This window comes from Seriola lalandi, unplaced genomic scaffold, assembly GCF_002814215.2.
Source record: "Seriola lalandi dorsalis isolate HSWRI2012SDOR001 ecotype SW California unplaced genomic scaffold, Sedor1 jcf7180002052274, whole genome shotgun sequence".
Classification (NCBI taxonomy): domain Eukaryota; kingdom Metazoa; phylum Chordata; class Actinopteri; order Carangiformes; family Carangidae; genus Seriola; species Seriola lalandi.
Genome location: NW_019522827.1, coordinates 3,860,913 through 3,880,775, shown reverse-complemented (window position 1 = coordinate 3,880,775; position 19,863 = coordinate 3,860,913). Strand labels below are relative to the sequence as shown.

General features: G+C 37.4%; 1 long non-coding RNA gene across 5 annotated transcripts in view; it reads left to right on the top strand.

Moving 5' to 3' along the window:
- Window positions 1-19,863, top strand: part of LOC111650337 (uncharacterized) — a 49,478-nt gene that overhangs the window by 20,023 nt on the left and 9,592 nt on the right. For 3 of the 5 annotated variants that reach the window (XR_002760392.2, XR_015436849.1, XR_015436851.1), the window contains 2 exons: window positions 7,406-7,789; window positions 9,826-9,895. This is a non-coding gene — a long non-coding RNA (uncharacterized LOC111650337). The remainder of the gene's footprint in view (window positions 1-7,405; window positions 7,790-9,825; window positions 9,896-19,863) is intronic. The other 2 variants (XR_015436850.1, XR_015436852.1) reach the window with 2 other exon arrangements.

The following is a 19,863-nucleotide window of genomic DNA, read 5'->3' as shown; positions in this document are numbered from 1 at the left end:
CCCTGTTCTCTTCACAGATGAGAGCAGGTTCACACTGAGCACATGTGACAGGCGTGAAAGAGTCTGGAGACGCTGTGGTGAATGTTATGCTGCCTGTTACATCATCCAGTATGATCGGTTGGTGGTGGGTCAGTGATGGTCTGGGGAGGCAGATCCTTGGAGGGTCTCACAGACATCCATGTCACAGCCAGCAGTACCCTGACTGCTGTTGGGTACCGGGATGAAATCCTCAGAGCGATTGTCAGACCTTACGCTGCAGTAGGCCCTGGGTTCCTCCTGGTCCTGGACAATGCCCGGCCTCATGTGGCCAGAGTGTGTAGGCAGTTCCTGGATAGTGAAGGCATTGATGCCATTGACTGGCCCCCGCATTCCCCTGACCTAAATCCAACTGATCACTTATGGGACGTTATGTATCGTTTCATCCGACGGCGCCACAGACTGTCCAGGAGTTCACTGATGCCCTGATCCAGGTCTGGATCCCCCCCGGGACACCATCCAGCGACTCATCAGTAGCATGCCCAGTAGTTGGGGGCCATACACACTACTGAGTCACATGATAAGTTGCTGTGATGAAATTCAAGCAAGTTGGATCAGCCTGTGATTTCAATTTTTTACTTTGATTTTCGGTGTGACTGTGAATCCAGCCCTTCAGCGGGTTAATGATTTTGGTTTCCATTGACCGTTGTTAGGTCATTTTGTCTCAGCAAATTATACAATGAACATCAGTAAAGCATTAGAACCTAGATCTGCTTTATAATAAAAAAAGAGATGGAAATCTCACTTTCTACATTAAGTGACCTTTAAACATAACATATGTCATTTTGGGACACTGATGCTGATGATGACTCTAGAAGAAGCCAGGCGCACTGCTGTGGTTGCAGTGAGTGAGGGCTTTTTCCCATGTGCTCAAAATGTTTAACCCAACTGAAAAAGCATCTGTGCAGATCAAAACCACAATGAGCAAAGTGAAACATTCAAGGCTCATTTTGCTTTGATATAGATATTATCCTTCAAAATAAAAGTTGAGCTGTTACAATTGGCTCCTTTGGTGGAAACATGAAACTAATTGTACACAGAAACACTTACAGTTAATTTACTCGTTGATCATGAGGATTTTTAAACCCCTGAAAATTTGAAAGTTGAGATGCATGAGCATAGGCTTAAAAAAAATATACAAAGGTAGTTGTGTCATATAATATTCAGATAGTTACATCCCCAAGCATTGGTTCAGGATGGATATAGATTTATTACTTTTTTTAATTACTCCTAAAGATCCAAAAGATTTGAAGGTAGAGACCTAGTATTTATATATACCCACATATCCAAATATAGTGTTACATCCTTCACTACAAACACTGAATGTGACGTGGAGGTAAAGCTTCAATGAACCATTGCTGCTACACTATCAGTGGGAAACACTGGCTCCTCTCTCACAAAATGATCCACTGGAATTAAAATCTGATCGTAGTGATGATAGTGAGTCATTACTATCAAAGTTTCTATCTTTAGCTCACAGCTTCAAAATCAGTTTAGATCCTCATTAAGGCTTACCTAAATCTAAATTTGACACAGCAATACAACAGGATATGCAATAGAAATTTCTAATGGTTATTCATATATTATGGTGTGCATAATGTAGGATCAGGGTTGCACAATTTGTTACTTAGAACACATGCAGTACATATACGTACATTTATATGTATGTTAACATGTTAGTTATGTCAGATACAATGACTGCTGTAGTTGCTTTTTGATGCAATCCGAGGGGAGATTTTCAACATTTATCTCCAACTGATCTGAAAACATTTTGATGGAAACGTAACTCTGGCTGGATTATGGTTTTCATCAACATAACAAGGAAATATTTTTAATTAGTGTATCTGGTAAACCTCTAAAATTCAGCATCAATACAAAGATTATTGACAGGCATACCAAGTAAGCGCAACGTCATTCCCTCTCTCTCTATTGTTGTTTCCTGCCTCTCTCTGGACTGTCAAATAAAGACCAAAAACTAATATTAAAAGCAAAGATTATTGACAACATATTTCATTTGTTTTCTGCCAAAATATCTAATCTTGCAATAGAATACAGCATTATTAAGCTTTGTGTATTGTTGTGTTTAGGCACTCACAGCACTCAGTTAAAGTATGATGGTCTGGTTTAATACAGAAAAAAGTTCACAGTGACTTGGACTGCGAGACAGGATGTGTTTATTCACATTTAACCAAAACCTAAAACGTTGCCCCAAATCCAAATCCAAGCAACACGTCAGTTTGCCATCACAACATTAGTGGTTTAGTGATATAAAAACATAATTTCTAGGGGACAATGTAGAAAATTTTATATGTAATCTCAAATACTCTGGTATTACAGTTTATTTTTCTGATGTGATGATAAAGTCCAGGGGTTGGACACAATAAAGTCAGCAGCTGTGCAATGTGATGGTCAGAGGTGGTGTTGTTAGGGACAGCATTATATTAGGTAGCCTGTTGCTGTTAATGACATTTGATGTACTTAAACTACTTCAATTATATACCGCTTGTTACATTTTGTTTTTAAATAATAGATATACTTTAGTATTTCTCTGATTGGCTACTTAGATGAGCACATGAGTGATTTCACCCATTTACATACTTACTTATACCAGTGCAATGCAAAGCAGAACAATAGAGTAGAAGCTTTTTATCAAAACAGATTTTAAGCATACAACAAGACCGTTTAAAACAGGTTCACATGGAATGAAAACTTTGAGCTGGTTAGTGTTCAGTTTGTCTTACCATTGTTTTTGCCTTAAGAACAGAGACTAATAACTAGATTTTGTCTCACAGGTACAAAACTCTTGTGCACACCAATCGTCAGCTTGTCGTCATGAGTTCAAGCACGAATTTTAAAGAACACATGCTGTAAATTGAGGTATATGATTTGCTGGCACGACTTTTTTGAGGTTAGCTCCGTGTGTTGGGGCTGTAACAGCTGTGAACGCATGACATGTGAACTTACTCCTGATTGGCTCCCTCACAAAGCTGTTGGACTGAATATTCACCACTCAGCTGGTTTACATCCTTTGAATTAGATGAGGTGCTGATGTCGGCACTAAGTCTTGAAATTCACTCAGTTTTACTCTTTTAGTTCAGGTTGTAACGAAGCAGTATTTATTTGCAGGAATAAGCAGAGCATTCTTTTTTATCCTTAATCTCCATATGATCAAAATTACGTGGAAACTGAATAAAATGGCCCCTTTGAGAAGATGTAAAAATCAATTTATTAGCTGTATAGTCCGAACTATGTTGAATCAGGCAGATCTTGACTCAGATAACGTGTGTGTCTCGTGTTTGAACCTGTGAATGTGTGAAATAAAGCATTCATCTCTATTTCAGTTTTCAGGCTGTAACTGGTGGAGGTATCTTCCTTTAGTTAGTGGTTGGAGTTAAAAGTTTTAGTTTGGAGAGAAAAACACAGATGTTGGAGGAAATGGAGAATTATCTCAACTGGCTTTCTAAAGCTGACATAAAGATGTTTACACACATTTAACCATTAGCATAACTGACATTAAAAGGATGGAAAACGCTGGTGTTTTCATGTGCATGCTGACAAACACAGAGAATCTGTCCTCGACCACAGGAACAACTGAGAAATAAACGAGTTCTTCATGCATGTGGTTATTTCCCACAGTTTAGAACGTTCACTCTGAAGTACAGGTTCGTAGTCACAGGGCATGACATTTTTTCATGAGTCTGACATTAACCAAACCCGGGACAATTAAGGATTAAGATTATAGTCAGTCACATGAGGTTACTGACTAGTTATCTTTTTTCTTCTCTAATATTGTAAAAAAAAAACAACAACTCTGTCACACCTTTGTGGAAAGTACGAGTGACAAAGCTCTAGATTCCATTTACTTTTTAACTTTTACACCGCTCTGAAGTTGTTAACCTTCGGTCAAAAATGTTCCTCTTGCTGCTGTGACGACATCGTTACCATGGCCTGAACTTCAACAGTTTTATCTGTTCAGACCTGAAACTAAGTTGTCTGCGTGCATCTTCATCTTTGATCCACAGAACGTGATCTGTGGTTTTGAGCTTTGTCCCATTTCATGTCATTTTTGTGATCCCAGGTAACCAATACCTGTCTGTTAACCAGATATCAGCAATCAATACTGTGTTATATTAATTAGTAAAAGAGACATGTTAAATTAAAAGCAAAGCTGGTGGGATTTCACTTTAATGACAACACAGTAAATCAGGATATAGCATGATAATTACACGTTTGAATTATAGACATACTGTATATTGTCTTGCAGTAGTCAGATACTGAATGTGACTCATCCTCTGTGGGAGTCATTTTGGGCCATAAACAGGACGTACACAGTAATGTTGTGGGGAGTAAACCCACCAAAGTCCAGATATCACAACATTTTTTTTTTTTTTTGTTGAAGACAGTTGATCCATTTTTTTTATCTGTTTAATGTAAAAATGATTTTATGAATCATTAAGTAGCATAAAAGTCTTGATCTCTCTGTGTTGAGAACTGGATGGTACTCTCCCTCTCTCTTTGAATGGGGAGGAGAAGGTGTAATTTTGTGTGTGTGTGTGTGTGTGTGTGTGTGTGTGTGTGTGTGTGTGGTGGGGGGAGTGTATCGTCACCACCACTCCTGGTCGTGACTCACAGCGCACAATGCTTTTCGCTCCTCTCCCGAGCATTTTATTTATTTTTAGCTGAGCAACGTTTTATACGCCCGAGCTGTAGGCCTGCACAGAAGATGACACACACGCACACACACACACACACACACACACACACACACACACACACACACACTGAAGAACATGAGCAGAAAATATGTCCGTTCATCCAGACATTCTTATTTCTTTGATATTGTTTTTGTCCGTCAGAGGTCAATCAGATTTCTTTTTGTCATTTACCAAAGTTCATATTACTGAGATGTCAAAGTGTGTGTGTGCTGTCTTTTGCAATGTCTTTGCATTGTCTGCAGATAACAGAGTCTGATGCAGTTTGTTTATGTTGGATAATATTTTCTTATGGTGATATTTGCTTGTATTTCTTCAGTATTACTCAGGAATGACTCTGAAATTGTTGTTGTGGCCCAAATGCAGAGAGCTAACATGACCAGAGTCGTATCTTAAGACGCAAAGTGCTTTGCTCAGTTTGACAAAGAACAGCTCAAAATAATTTACGTAAACGAAAACATCACTCAATGAACAAATTAGAAGACAACACACACATGCGATGCCTAACTTCAGATTGTAGGTGGTGACTTTCTGCTGTCAAAGTCAGCTTTTGCCTGATGTTGTTGGAACTCTAAAGCTACACATCAGCTTTACACAATTTTGTGTTTGATCTGACCATGCCATCCGTGCGACATGTGACATACAGGGATCTTACATACTGTTGCTTGCAGCTACATTTCCCCAACACCTATTTTGTATTTGATGGTTTCTTAATGCCAACGCTTCTTCCTGCTTATCTCTGCTATGGGCACGGGAGGGAATACTCAATTGTTTGTGTCATGTTGGGAATTAAAAAAAGATGTCTTCATGTCAAATCAGGTTAAATTGAAAACTAAAGTCCTTTGCACTGAAATAGACGTTTGATTCGTTAGTTGCTGTCGTTACAGCAGTTATATGTCATATTGACGTGCAAATCACCAAATCAATGCTCAGTGGGCTAGTCTCTGTGTTCGTACTGCTTTACATTAACCAGCTCAAACTTTGATTTGCCCTCAGCACTTTTGTGTGTTTGATCTGAGCCTTGATATAATCAGAAGGCAGAGAATCTGAAGCCCAGACACAATACATGATAACGTGCAGCAGAGGCCAGTTCAGTTCAGTTAAGTTCAGTTCAGTTCAGTTCAGTTCAGTTCAGTTCCACAATGTGAAAACCACCAAATTAGTCACGGCCAACCACACAACTATAAAAAAATTAAATAAAAAGGCTGTTAGAGGAGCAGTACAACTATTTTAAAATATTTTTTAAAACAGCATTTTGGTCACTATAGGCTTTGTAAACTAGTGTCTGACACCAAGTTTCCGGTTGGGCTGCATTTGAGAACTTAATGTGTTGGAAATTTTGCTAAAATTTTTTAGGCAAATATTCTGGGTTTGATCACTTCTGTACCAACTATCCTCAATTACTCTTCATCTCCTTCTTTCTCTTTATAGTTTGAAGGAACAACTTATTTTCTCACTCATCTCTAATACAGAGAGTCTTGGCTTTATTTGACCAGGTTTCATCCCAAAACAGTCGAGGTAAACGGAGATGTTTGTCTTTGGAAAAATGACATTTAAATATCAAACAGCAGAATGTCTTTATAGAATCACAGTATTTTTTTTGTTTAATTTTCTTTGCTTTAACCACAAAAAAAAAATCCATTCAGCTCCGTTGTGTTGGGGAGCAATGAGGCAGAAATCAGAAACGGGATTGGATTGGGAAATTGGAAAACCTGGACAAATAAAATAAAACATATGAGATATGTGAGAAAACATTTTCTCTTAAAATATGGGTGAACTGACCCTTTAATTCCAACTTCACCTGCACACTTGCAAAAGCAAGAGCTCAGAGAGCTGATCTCAAGTCTGCCAATTTATCCAGATGGCAAATTCAGAAAAAGTAACAGTCGTGCAAACAAGCCACTTCCTTCCTTCCGAATGGGAAACATGAAGCAACAGTGTTGAGATTACCAAATGAAAAACCGTCTGGAAATTTAGAATAAGACTTTCGTAAAGATTTAGGAATTCATGGATAATTGGGGAACTGGTTTAAGTCATAATCCTTACGATTTTTGTTGATTTGGCGACACCCGTGGTTACCGTGGTAACAGCAAGTCCAGTTCTATACAACAGCAAACAATCAGCTACTTTGTCAGAAATAAGGGAAGCTGGTGAATCTGTTGACATCCGCCAAACGAGTTTATGTTGCTTTATTTCTCCCTTGCAAAATATTGTCTTGTTTTCTTCACACATTTTTGACAAATAGTCGTGGTTAACGCTAACTGTAACAAATACTCTGTTTCCTGTGGCTGCCTCACGATTAAAACACGATCTTGTGTAACAAGGTAAAAGTAAAGACATAAAATAAAAAAATTAGATAAATAAGAATAGGAAATAAAGTACACCTCTAATGTGGTCATCAGTGAGATAAAAATTGATGAAATGATTAACTCCACCACGACCAATAAAACTACTTCAGACAGACATTTACACAATCAAAATACATTGGATGCCAACCATACATATTATCACAAATGGTGGTTGATTTCATGAAATTCTTATGACTTAAAGTTAGAAGAAGAGACATTATTTCATATTGCACTGATACTGACTGCAACTCTCATCTGATCCATTTTTCTTGCTGGTTTCTTATTTCCTTTTTGTTTTTTTTCCCTCAGTTTTTCTGCATTTTCATCTTCATCCCTCGTCTCTCCCTCTGTCTGTTTTCTCTGTCTCAGTCGGATTCTTTTCTGACTCTGTCTCTCCCTCTCTCTCCCTCTTTATTCCCCTCTCTCATTCACTCTGTCTCTCTCAGGGGCCCGAGGTGAGGATTGACAGAGGGGAAATCCTGACTGACTGAAACCCGGCTGATGACGTCTCCTCTTCCTCCTCCTCAGTTTTTTACCTCCTCTTCCTTCAGTTTCTCCTCTTCCTTCTCTCCACTTTTTGCTTTCTTCTCCCTCCTTCACCCCCTTCTCCTTCTTCTCCCCAGCCTGTTTTTCTCCTCCTCTTCCTCCTCCTCCTGCTCTTCATGCTCCCCCCTCTCGTGCTGTAGGATTAAGGTACATCCACACTTCCCCCGGCAGAAGCTCTCTCTCAGATGCATGCATGTGACATGGAGGACTAAATGTGACACAACCACACTCTTTAGCCTCCACTTTTTGTTAAATTAACATAATAAAACATCTGCTTTGACACTTCTATAATCACAGTTATTGTCACCTGAATTGTGTCACAAAGATGTTAAAAGCATCAAAAGAGACATAAGAACAGGAGAAGAAATGTTTAAAAAGTGTAAAAATCTGTAGATTGGACTTCATTGTCAGAGAACTGGCTGCATAGCATGAGTTTCATCTAAAGACACGTTCCCAAAATTAAATTTCTTTGTTCTTCGTACACGTGTACCTGAAGAAAAAGAATGATTCATCACAAATTAAATTTCAGAGTGTCACCAAATGTGGTCTTTTCAAATTTAACAAGAGTCAAATAGAAGTTTTCTGTTCATTCATAGGGCTGATGTGGAGAATGAAAAAATGATATCTGATAAACTTAACTGATGAAATTCAGAGTCCAGCAGCCACAGGTTTGAAAACGTGAGACCCACACTGCCCTTCACTGGGACCATCTGCACTGTGTATTATATACCGATTCAACAGCTACATTAAGTGAGAAGTGTTTCTAATTCTCTGTCCTTTTGTGAATTTCCATACACGAGAAGAAAGTCCAGTACAACACTTGCACTAACTACAACCTCAGCAGTGTAAAGCATTTGATTTAGTCAACACTGCTTTGACCATGTCAAAAAAAACGAACATTGTAGGCATCAAAAGAGTCAAGTGTTTGTGGCAAAACAGTTGTACTGGGACTATGTGACTGGTTGTTGTGTTGTTAGTGGGTGTTTCCTGTCCGTTCCCTTCCAGCTGTGTTTTCAGAGGCATCTTTTAGATATTTAGATCTTAAATGGAAAGGCAATTCAATCAGGAGAGACTCAGATATTAAGAAGCGAAAACAATTTACACAGGGAGAATGAAAAGTGAAGAGTCTTTGGCAGTTAGACCCCGTTGTGGTGTCATCATAAGGAAAGAGGATGCTGTGCGTCATGTAGGGGGGGTCCTAGTGATGAGTGAGGATCTGGATGAAGAGGAATGGCTTTTGATGACCTCCACTAAAATAAGAAATTATTACAAATAAATAGAAAATTGTATTTGTTAGGATAGTGAGTTGGTTCAGACACATTAATAACATATTTTACTGGTGCACATGTGATTTAGATTAGACAGTTAATCACTTAGATGAAAATTAATCAGCATCTAATCAAATAATTATTTAAGCATAAACAGGAAACATTTGTTGGTTCAAGCTTCTCACATGTGAGGATTTGATGGTTTTCTTGGCCATAGTAAACTGAAGGTTTTTGGGTTTGGGGCTGTTGGTTGGAGAAAACAAGACATTTGAAAATATTCACCTTGGAAATTACAATGAGCATTTTTCACTATTATGTCATAGACTGAATGATTAATTGAGGAAATAATTAGTTAAATGAATTGTTAGTTGCAGTCTCATTGTGATTTGAGCTTGGCTGAAAGAGCCAGTCTCAGCTCATGTTGGTTTGGCGACCAACACACAATTCACAAGATATTTAACCAGTCACAACACAGAGTTCAACCCACTTAGCTCAATGTAGTCTACGTTAACGCACTACAAGAACCTGGTGTGAAGACCACAGTGAGACAATGTCCCTCACACTCCTCTGTGTGTAAACAACCCAAAAAAAGTTTGTTCTAACCCAAAAAACACATTTTGTTCCACCATTTTGTCAACAACTAAAATAACTAGAAATGTAAAATATTTCACCACCTCTAACTCCATGTTCAGTTCTTACTCTTTTGAGCTTTTTGTTTGGCTTTAGTGGGTATGGAGCAGTTTTGAAGTCAAAATGAAAAGAATTAAAGCATGAACTTGGAGAGTGGGATCATTCTATGCATTTTACTGTTGAGTTGATAAAAGTTGATATATTGAGATAAGTTAATATCTCAGTCTCACATAAATTACAAAATGATTTATACATTTTGATTTTATTTCCTGTGCTCTTTCACAGGGGACCTGGTGAGTGCAATTCCATGGCCCTGAAGTGACAACAAGACTTGGTCTGTGGACCACAGCTGCAGGTACGACACTGGTGCTGCACGTATGACAGACAATCAAAGGATTTTATTCTTGCTGATTGGACCTTCCCATTTTCATTCCACAGCTGAATTAGTTGTTTTCATAATCTGTTAATTGTCATTTGTCAAATGAAAATGCCAAACATTCGCTGGTTCCAGCTTCGTGATATTTGATAGTAAAGTTGATATGTTTAGGTTTTGGTTGCCGGACAAGACCAGGTATTTGAGGACGACTGTGGGAAATTACAACAGCCTTTTCATTATTTTCTGAAATTTTATAGACCAAATGAGGAAGATTAATTAAGAATACAATCAGCAGATTTACTGATTATGAAAGTAATTGTTCCTTGCAGCCCTAATTGAATCATCTGTAAAGGAGCAAAGTGGGTGGAGACGCTTGTTGTGGAAAGAGTTCTCCACTGTAAAATTTTATTTTGAAAGTTTAGGATAACCTTAGTGTTACTCATCAGAATGAGACTCCCATACATCAGTTAGAACCATTTCTTCTCACACCAGCATGCTCAAAAGTAATACTACGGTACCCATGAGCCTCACTAGTAGTTGCTGTGGAGATAAAGCCAGAAGAAAGGCACCAAACTATATAACTATGGTCATACAGTATGAACTAGTTTTGTTCCAGCATAACCAGTTTTACGTTTTGAGTGAAATATGGCAGAGAGTAAGATGAGAAGATTGATACCACTCTAAAACATAAGGCTACAGCCAGCAGCCAGTTAGCTTAGCTTAGCACAAAGGCTGGAAGTAGAGAGAAACAGTTAGCCTGAATCAGCCGAAAAGTGACAAAATCTTCCTACCAGTGTGTCTAAAGATCCCTAATGATGATGCTATATCTCATTTCTTTAATGTTTACTAAAATTTAGTGTAAAAATGACAATTTGCTATTTTGTGTGGGGTATGTGCCAGAATATTTCCCTGCCTGCTATTTTTACACCTCAGTTTTTGTATGGATTAAACAAACAAGATATAATGTGTTAATTATTTAGCTTTAGAGGGGCTGGTAGGCTGACTTTGTTACCTTTAGATGAAGCCAGGCTACAGTAGCTGTTTCCCCCGGTTCTCAGTCTTTGTGCTAAGCTTGTATAACTGGCCGTTGGCTTCATATTCAACAGACAGTTGACTGTTGAGAAAGCAAATTAGGAAATTAAGAAAACAATCAGATCCTCAGGCTTTGTTGAGATGATGACCTGATGACTCCTGACATGGCTGAAAACCCTGTATTGTTTGCCTGCTTTGAATTACAGAAGCTATTTGTAACTTTTGCTGTTGCTATATAGCTAGCGTTAGCATTAACAACTGTTTACTTACCAGTCTAGAAGAAACATTGTGAGTTCAGCATCAGACTTCATTCCTTTACTCACCAACAGCTGTTTCCAGCGGTGGAAAGCAACGCCGGTGTTAACTCTTGTCTCTATCGCGTCTTTTCTTCTACTGAAGTTAGCATGCTAACTAGCTAGCCTTGTCACTTTCCGATAGCGACTCACTGTAGCCTCCAGTCTGCCCTGAAGAAGTGCTGCTCAGAGGACGAATTATAACCTCTTGTCTTGTAAACGCAACAATGGCTGAAGCTTTTGTCAAGCAACAATCACCACTGCCCACTAACCTTGACTTGTGAACAGCCCACAAGTTAAATCTGTCAGTAGATAAACAACTACTGTAAGATGTTAAATATAATTTAGTGACCAGATATTCTGAGTACAGGAGACGGTGCCTGTCCCATCCAAAGCCTCCCGAGAAATGTATAAAACACATAAATATGTCCCAGGTTCAGCTGCCTGTCTCAAACTTGTTTTCAGAACCAGTGCTTTTCATTTTCCACATGAGCTATCGCACTAAAACCACAAATGTTGAGTGTTTTAAATTTGTCAGTCTCACGTATTGTTTTAGTTGCCATAACAACAAAGCAACCATTCACTTTTTACATGTTTTTTTGTTTTTTTTTTCAACTTTCTAACACTTTAGGTACTTTACTTTAGGAAAAGTTTGAATTTTTTGTCATAAATGCCACATTTTCTTTTCTTTTGCACACTTTTTGTGTTTACTGAGACTCCTCTTCCTGATATCATTTCTATTTCTTTCAGTGGTTATGGTTTCATGTATGAGTTGAAAAGAATAAATGAAGTCTACAGTTACTGTCATTCATCTAAGTGGAAACAGAGCAGATCATATTTTCCACTGTCTGGTTTAATTTTGTATGTTGTTTCATGACATCGTGGAAGTTGTTTCTTACATGTTGTCAGTGCTCTATGGATTCAGTGATCTTCAGTGATCTTATGCACTGGTTTAGCTGCTGTCCTCTTGACTTGATGAGACTTGCCTTCTGGTTTTGTGATGCAGAATACGTGGCTTAAACCTTTGTTTTGATAATGAATACACACAAAGAGTTTCATTCAGTAAGCAAAGCCAACTCAGCCTAGTTTAAGTTTATAATTAGTTGATTATTTCATTATCTGTTGAGACCTGGGATTTGCGACCATATCTATCTGTTTACACACATCTCACATGTTCATTTAAATTTTTTGTATTTTAATGGTCTCTTATTTATTTTTAAGTAACCATTTATGAAATATTCTAAGTTACCTTAGGTGTGTTTGTGTGTGCACCATAAGTGAATAAGTTTACCAGAATATAAATTAAATGTTTTTTGTATGAAGAGAATAGAAGAGATATCATCATATACTCAATGTGGCAGAATGTCTTGGTGAGTGTTTGTTTCCCTGGATCTAAAGGTGCCGTCCACACCTTCAAAACCCACATCATTAGATTTGAACCTGCTATCACTCTGAAGTTGACTGAGAGTTAACAGAAGACAATAGGTAATGCTTTAGTTTACAGGTCTAATCTCCTCAGAGGTTTCCTGCAAAGAGCCATATAATTTGGTACTAATCACAATTCTGTAATTAAATAAAACAGAAAGTGATCAGTTTGTACAGTTCCAGATAAAATGCTAAGCTAAGCACAACCTTGATACTTTTATTCACTGGACAGTAGGTGAGCTGAACATGCAACATGTGAAACAGGTCTACAACAAACAAGTTTCCAATATTAAGTGAATGATATATATCCACTGAGGTTACTGGAAATTCATCTGGAAGTCAATAATGAACTCAACACAACTAACTATGCTAAAAGCGCTTTGTTTCTGTTTTTCATGTAATTAGCACCAGATGAAAGACACTTTCAATAAGTTATTAAGAAATAACAGACCTTTAAAATAAAACACTACAGACAAATAAATCAGATTTGTCTGTTTTTTCTCTTCAAATTATTAGGGTCAAAATGTAATATTTGCTCCCTTGTTATTTTTTCAGACAAAACTCAGTGTTTTACAGCCGAGCATGAAAACCAATGTACCTGTTATTTTGCCGAGCTCTGCACCAGAGTATCAAGTGGTGTGGTGGGAGCACATTTCTGGATGGAAGTGTGGTACAGTGTGTGTGTGTGTGTGTGTGTGTGTGTGTGTGTGTGTGTGTGTGTGTGTGTGTGTGTGTGTGTGTGCTACCGGAGGGCAAAATGCCATCACTTTGGAGGTTCCTATCCTCCGTCAGGATGTCCTGTAGCAGACTCCACCCTCCTGGTTATAGCAGCATCTCTCCACACTTTTACCCCGGACGTATATATGCTTTGAATCTGACCCTTGTACCTGTCACTTAACCTCCCCTAACCAACACACACATACACACAAACACACACACTCACGCATTTTTTTTTTGCGTATGAGTCAAAAGAAAAACAGCCGGCTCGTCCCATAGGTGGTGGTGGAAAATGATTCAGGAAAGTAGGAAGGAGGGAGGTGAAGGTTTGGTAAGGGGTAACTCTGTGGCCCTTGACGTGGGGAAAACATACACATACACACACGTACACATACAAGCGCAGATAAATAGACACACACTTGCTCAGAGAAAAACACACACAGCAGTCCATGTCTGCACATCACCACTGCTGTGAGGTCTGCTTCTGTGGCTCCATAGACGTAGGTGAATGAAGCATCACAGCATACAGCACATTTAATACACACACACACACACACACACACGGGCGCACACACATACACGCACACACAAATATAAAAAGACAATATTTCACATCCTGTTCTTTTTTCTTGTAACCCTGTGCACACATACGAATGGTTAAGTGTATTTCCTGGGGTATTTCTTTGACGTCGTTGGCCAAAACATCAACAGACAGACTCACATGTGTACATGCATGCACATTCTCACACACGTGCACATTAACACACACAAACACACACACATACACACACACACACACACGCGCACACACAAACACACACAAGCACACACTGTGTTTGTGTTTTGTGGTTGTTGCTTTAAGTTCAACGACCTCAACCTCCATGAGACAAAACAACTTATTAACTTGCTTCACTTGACTTTTAATTCAGTTAATTCAAACTATAAAGTGAAACCATTTATGTGTTTTAGCTTAAATGGTTTAAATTAAGGTGACTCTTCTATCTGTTTTCTCCTTTTTTGTTTTTTTTAAATTTTCAAGAAGAATTTTTCATGAACAAGTTGAAGTGACAGTGATTTCAAACTCTGCTCCTCACTTTACTTTTGTCTTTACACTTAATGGACTAACATACACACATATAGGAACATAATTCATGCAGAGAAAAATGCACCATCACACACACACACACACACACACACACACACACACACACACTTGCATATGTCAGGATTACACAATTTCACAAGTAAGTTCTCACTCGTATGCTGACGCACTCATGCTGACACTTTCTGACTCACTCTCACACTTTCTCTTTTTCCTTGATCTCTCTTGAGTCTGTCTCACACACACACACACGCATGCACACATTGTTCTTACTAAAGTTGTGAGGACATTCATTGACATAATGCATTCCCTAGTCCCTTACCTGAAACCATAACCATCACCATCCGAACCCTAACCCTAAACCTGGGTCTGATCTGAACCCTGCAACCTAAAGTCTCGACCCTCAAACTGCTGAAATCTCCGCACTGTGATGGTTTTGAAAAAAACAAACAAATCACAATCTTACACAATCCTGTTCAACTTTTTCCAAACACATTCTCACCGTTGATTTGTCTTTTTACACTCAACTTACAAATTTAAATGTAAATAATGTTTATATACTGTGCATGAACACACACACACACACACACACACACACACACACACACACACACACAAAATTAGTCTGAACATCAAAATTAAACCTGTGAAATTTATAAACAACACAAAATGTCATCATTGCTCATTCGTCACATTTATTTGACTTGAATTTCCAAATAACAGAGATGAGAAGTTACCACCATGTTTCATTTATCATTATCTCAAATAAACAACATTTTCCTCACTATTTTTTTTCGCTGGTTCTTTTTCTCTTTTTTCTAATTGTAAAAAAAAAAACCCTTCTGGATGTGAATAAGCTCTACAGTTTTTTGGATGAGATTTGAATTTTCCTTAGTGCACCTTGATTCTTCTCTTTCATTTTTAAATGAATTAACATGGAGTTCTTCTAAAATGCAGCATTCTCTGCAACATAACATTATTTTTATGATCCACAGGGACGACTGATTCAGATGTGATGGACATTTCAGAAGCTGAATCACAGTGAAACATATCAAGACAGTGCGACGCAGTGTACGCAGTGTAGATGAATCCTCACACTGAAAAACCAGCGAAAAGCATCTGTACAACTTTCAGAAAACTTGTCCAGCTTTCTTTTTTACAAACTGTAAGAAAACATCTGGATCTGAATCCACAAGTTTTTGTTAATGAGATTTAAATTTTCCAAAGGCCACTTTCATTTTCATATTTAACTTTGAGTGTATTCATGTCAGACTCATTTGAATAGAATGCAGCATTTTAAAAAAACATATTTTTACGATCCACAGGAAGAAGTAATTCAGATTTGGTGCAAGATTTAGAAGCAGCATGACATGTGTTTTAAGTGAAACACACATAAAGACAATACATAAATGTGTAGATGGATAATTACACTGAAACACCAGTGAATAGCATCTGTGAGACTTTCAGAAGACTTTTTCAGATGTATGATTTTCCAATTTGGATAAAAGATGTTTTAGATCTGAATAAAGTCTGCAGTTTTTTGTCAATGAGATTTAAACTTCCCTCAGAGCACTTTGATTCTCTTCTTCAGCTGCACAACTTTCACAAACCATCACAAACTATCACTTCAGAATAAAATACAAAGATCTAACGTGTGATAAATCATTGCCATGTATGACCGTGTGTGTGTGTGTGTGTGTGTGTGTGTGTGTGTGTGTAATTTGATAGACACTGAAAAGCATGACATCTCTTTCCCTCTAAAATTTAAATGATCATTTAAAATCAAATCCAGCACATGTAAAATCACAAATATCTGAATACACCCAAATATACAAGCACACACATAAGTAACACTATATTTATCTCTTATAAGCACTATCTAAACAGTTAATAAATGGTTTATAACACACTATAATTCAATTGTATACATGTGCATATGCTTGTCATTCATTATATGTGTAGACACCAGCCTTCACTTCTGGGTGTCCACAGCAGCTGTTGCAGTTGTTGGCAAATACATTAAGATAAATAAACCACTTTAAATTATAGTGTGTTAAAAAAAAAAACCCCATATATTATTATTATTATTATAAAATGTTACTCTAATGAGAAATAAAACACAAAATAATTTAACTACAAAAAGACAGAAGTCCATCAGTGCTTGAAAAATGTATTGGCTTTTGCCTTATTATATTTACCGTGCACCTCTAAAACTCACACAACATGATATCACCGATCAGCTGATTCACATAAACATATATGACTCATATTTTCAGCAGCTCACACAACATACATTTCATTAACCCCTCTAATTATCACAGGCTTTGAAAAGTACAGGTTCCTCAGTCATAAAAGCATCACAGTAAAGGACCTAACCTGTACTATTATCTTTTTTTAAACTTTAAAGCACTTATTAGTTTAAAAAAAGAAAACCAAACAGAGTAGATGACTAAGGGACTTCTTATCTGTTCATGTGCAGCATATATCAAAAGGTGTGATCCTCGTAGTCGGCTGCTAATGTAGCATATACAAACTTACTTATTAAGCCAATTTAAAGAAATTACTATTAAACAAAACGTCTATCTTCATGGTTTTTTACATTTACCCAAAACCAAACAACCTCACTACCACACCATAGGCAATGCTGACAGTGTTTGGGCAGTTAGCATTCAAGAAAACCCTATTTTATCACACGATCTTTTATCAGTTAGTGTACAGGAAATAATGCAATTAAAGGTTTTGTCCCACCTGGAAATGACATGCTGCCTGCAGAGAGCGTGTCAAACTTTGCAGCTTTAAAAACTGACAGATAACCTCCCAAATTTTTAAACTTCAATAAATATCAAATATTTTAAGGATTTATTGCTTTATTTATCAAGAACGAATCAAATTTTTTCAACAGAGAGACACATGATGAGTTTAAGACTTGATGGTTGCTCAGGCAGCCCTGGTGGGATTCAGCCATGTTAATGGATTTAATGTGTTTTAAAGCTGAGGTTATGGGATATACAGAATATCACAACCTGAATACTGAAAACAGTTTTATCTTTTAGAATAAACAACTGTGCAACTGAAACACAACTGTGGATTTTCTACTATTTTGCAGCTCATACAGGTTCATCCTGACTCAAGTGAGGCAACATTTTTCAATTCAAAATGAATTCATGCAGCATTTTGGTGTAAAAAATATTTTTTTCTTATATATCTGATAAGACACAATTTATAGTCATTTTAAAACAATTCACAATCTAACTTTTAGTGTCATGTTTGACACTTTTTAACAACAGGACAGAAAGACATTAAGCAAAGTCATAAAAGAAACTAGAGGTTATATTAAAAGACACATCAATGAAAGAAAAGCTGAAATAGAATAAGACGCATCAAACATTATAAGAATTACAGTGCAGAGCAAGATAGAAATAAATAGTCCCAAGCTTAACTTAACAGATGCAGAAGATCATAAAAAGTTTCTTCTGCCATTTACTATGTGCTAACTTCTGTTTTGTCTTGACTCAGTTGTTTCCTGTTTACCTGTCAGACTAAACTTGATAACACACATCAGTCATGTCGACTGCTGCTGCCCGTGTGAAGGTGACAACACTGAACATCTTCAGATCAGGAACCTGATGCAAAACATTTTTCTAGTTCTCACCACGTTTTGGACAGATCTGTCTTCTTAAACATTCATTTCATTATGCTGAAATAGATTATGTATAAAATGATCCCTTTCAAAGGTGATGAATCACTAGTTTCAGTTAGAAATATGAAACACAAATTTCAGTCAGTCTTAGATCGTGTTTAGATTTTCTGTAGAACAACAAGGAAGTCACAGTTTTACAGTCACACAGCTCTAGAAAGTTCAACCTTTTTAAAAGAAAGCACCATTATACAGACAGTTAAGCTACATGCATCTAAACAGATTCCTACAGTTTACTCCATTTATATCTTTCTGTCTGATGAGAAAAAGAAAAACAGTCAAGATAGTTTAAACAAATGAAAGACAAAAGTAAAAGAAACTTCAGATACACAGCTGTTGTTAAGAATGGTGTGTGCTCCGAGACCAAAGCCTGGATTTGGACACACACATGTTGATTTGGCTCCTCGTTTATTTTGCTCTTTCAGCAGATGAGAGTTGGAGTGAGGAAGGAAAAGAGGAAACGTATGAACAGCATTCAGACATGTGACAGTAACAGGATCTGTTTCGTCAGGTTGTTTTGCTGCAAATACAATAACATCAGTAACAACAGAACGGCTTCTTTCAAGGAAGAAAAACCCAAAAAAGTCCGACACTGTTTTGGGATTGTGCAGCTTGTTCTCAAACAGTTTCATAAGTGAAAAAGGTCACAGACGTTTCTCTGTTTTTAAACCAGCAACTGGAATTAATACATGAGAAGCACAACAGCTGATGAAGTTCACACGACAGTAACAATGTTTAATTCATTACTGACTCACACAAAATGTGTGTGTGTGTGTGTGTGATGTCCAAAAAAGACAGATGCACAAACACGACACATGTCAGGGAGTGAAATCTAAAGAAAGTCCTGAAATCATTTTCACCACGCTGAGCTGACGATGACTGTCAACACCAGATGTAAAGTTTTAGGTTCTTGACAGTGTGTGTGTGTGTGTGTGTGTGTGTGTGTGTGTGTGTGTGTGTGCATTTTACTAGCATTACAATTACTGCAAATTCACTGGAAAAGCAAACTATAGGCAGTTAAATTCACAATGTTTTATCATATTTATGATCATAATTTTATTTTCATATCTATTCATTTAAGGAAGGGAGACTTTACATTCTGTTTCTGGCACTTTGATGTTTCTTTAGTGAGCAGATGATGTTCAGAGCCGTGTCGACTCCCACCACAGTCCAAACACTTGTCATGCTGATGATGAACAGCACAAGTTTAAGACGATTGTGCTTTCCTTTGCACTGTGGATATGAGTCACACACACGCGAACACACACTCACACACAAAATCAAAGTGTAACCAAACTTTATAAAAACACACTGGAGGTTAAGTTATGATTCGTGTGCAACTAATTGGGACGCACCACAAGGAAAGTTACTTTCTCTCCTAAGACACTAGTTACTTTAACTTGCAGCTTGGACAGCAGTCAGGTACACACACACACTCACACACACACACACACACACACACACTCACACACACGTCTGGAAACAGGTGGAGGAACTCCAACACTTATTTTGTCTATAGTGATATGATGCTAATAATAATAATAAAAATTACAACAACAACAACAACAACAACAATAATAATATTATTAATGATAATAATAATGATAATAATAATAATAATGAAGAACAAGGAAAGAACACCTACAGAGCATTCCATTTGGATATCAATACAAATTTAAAA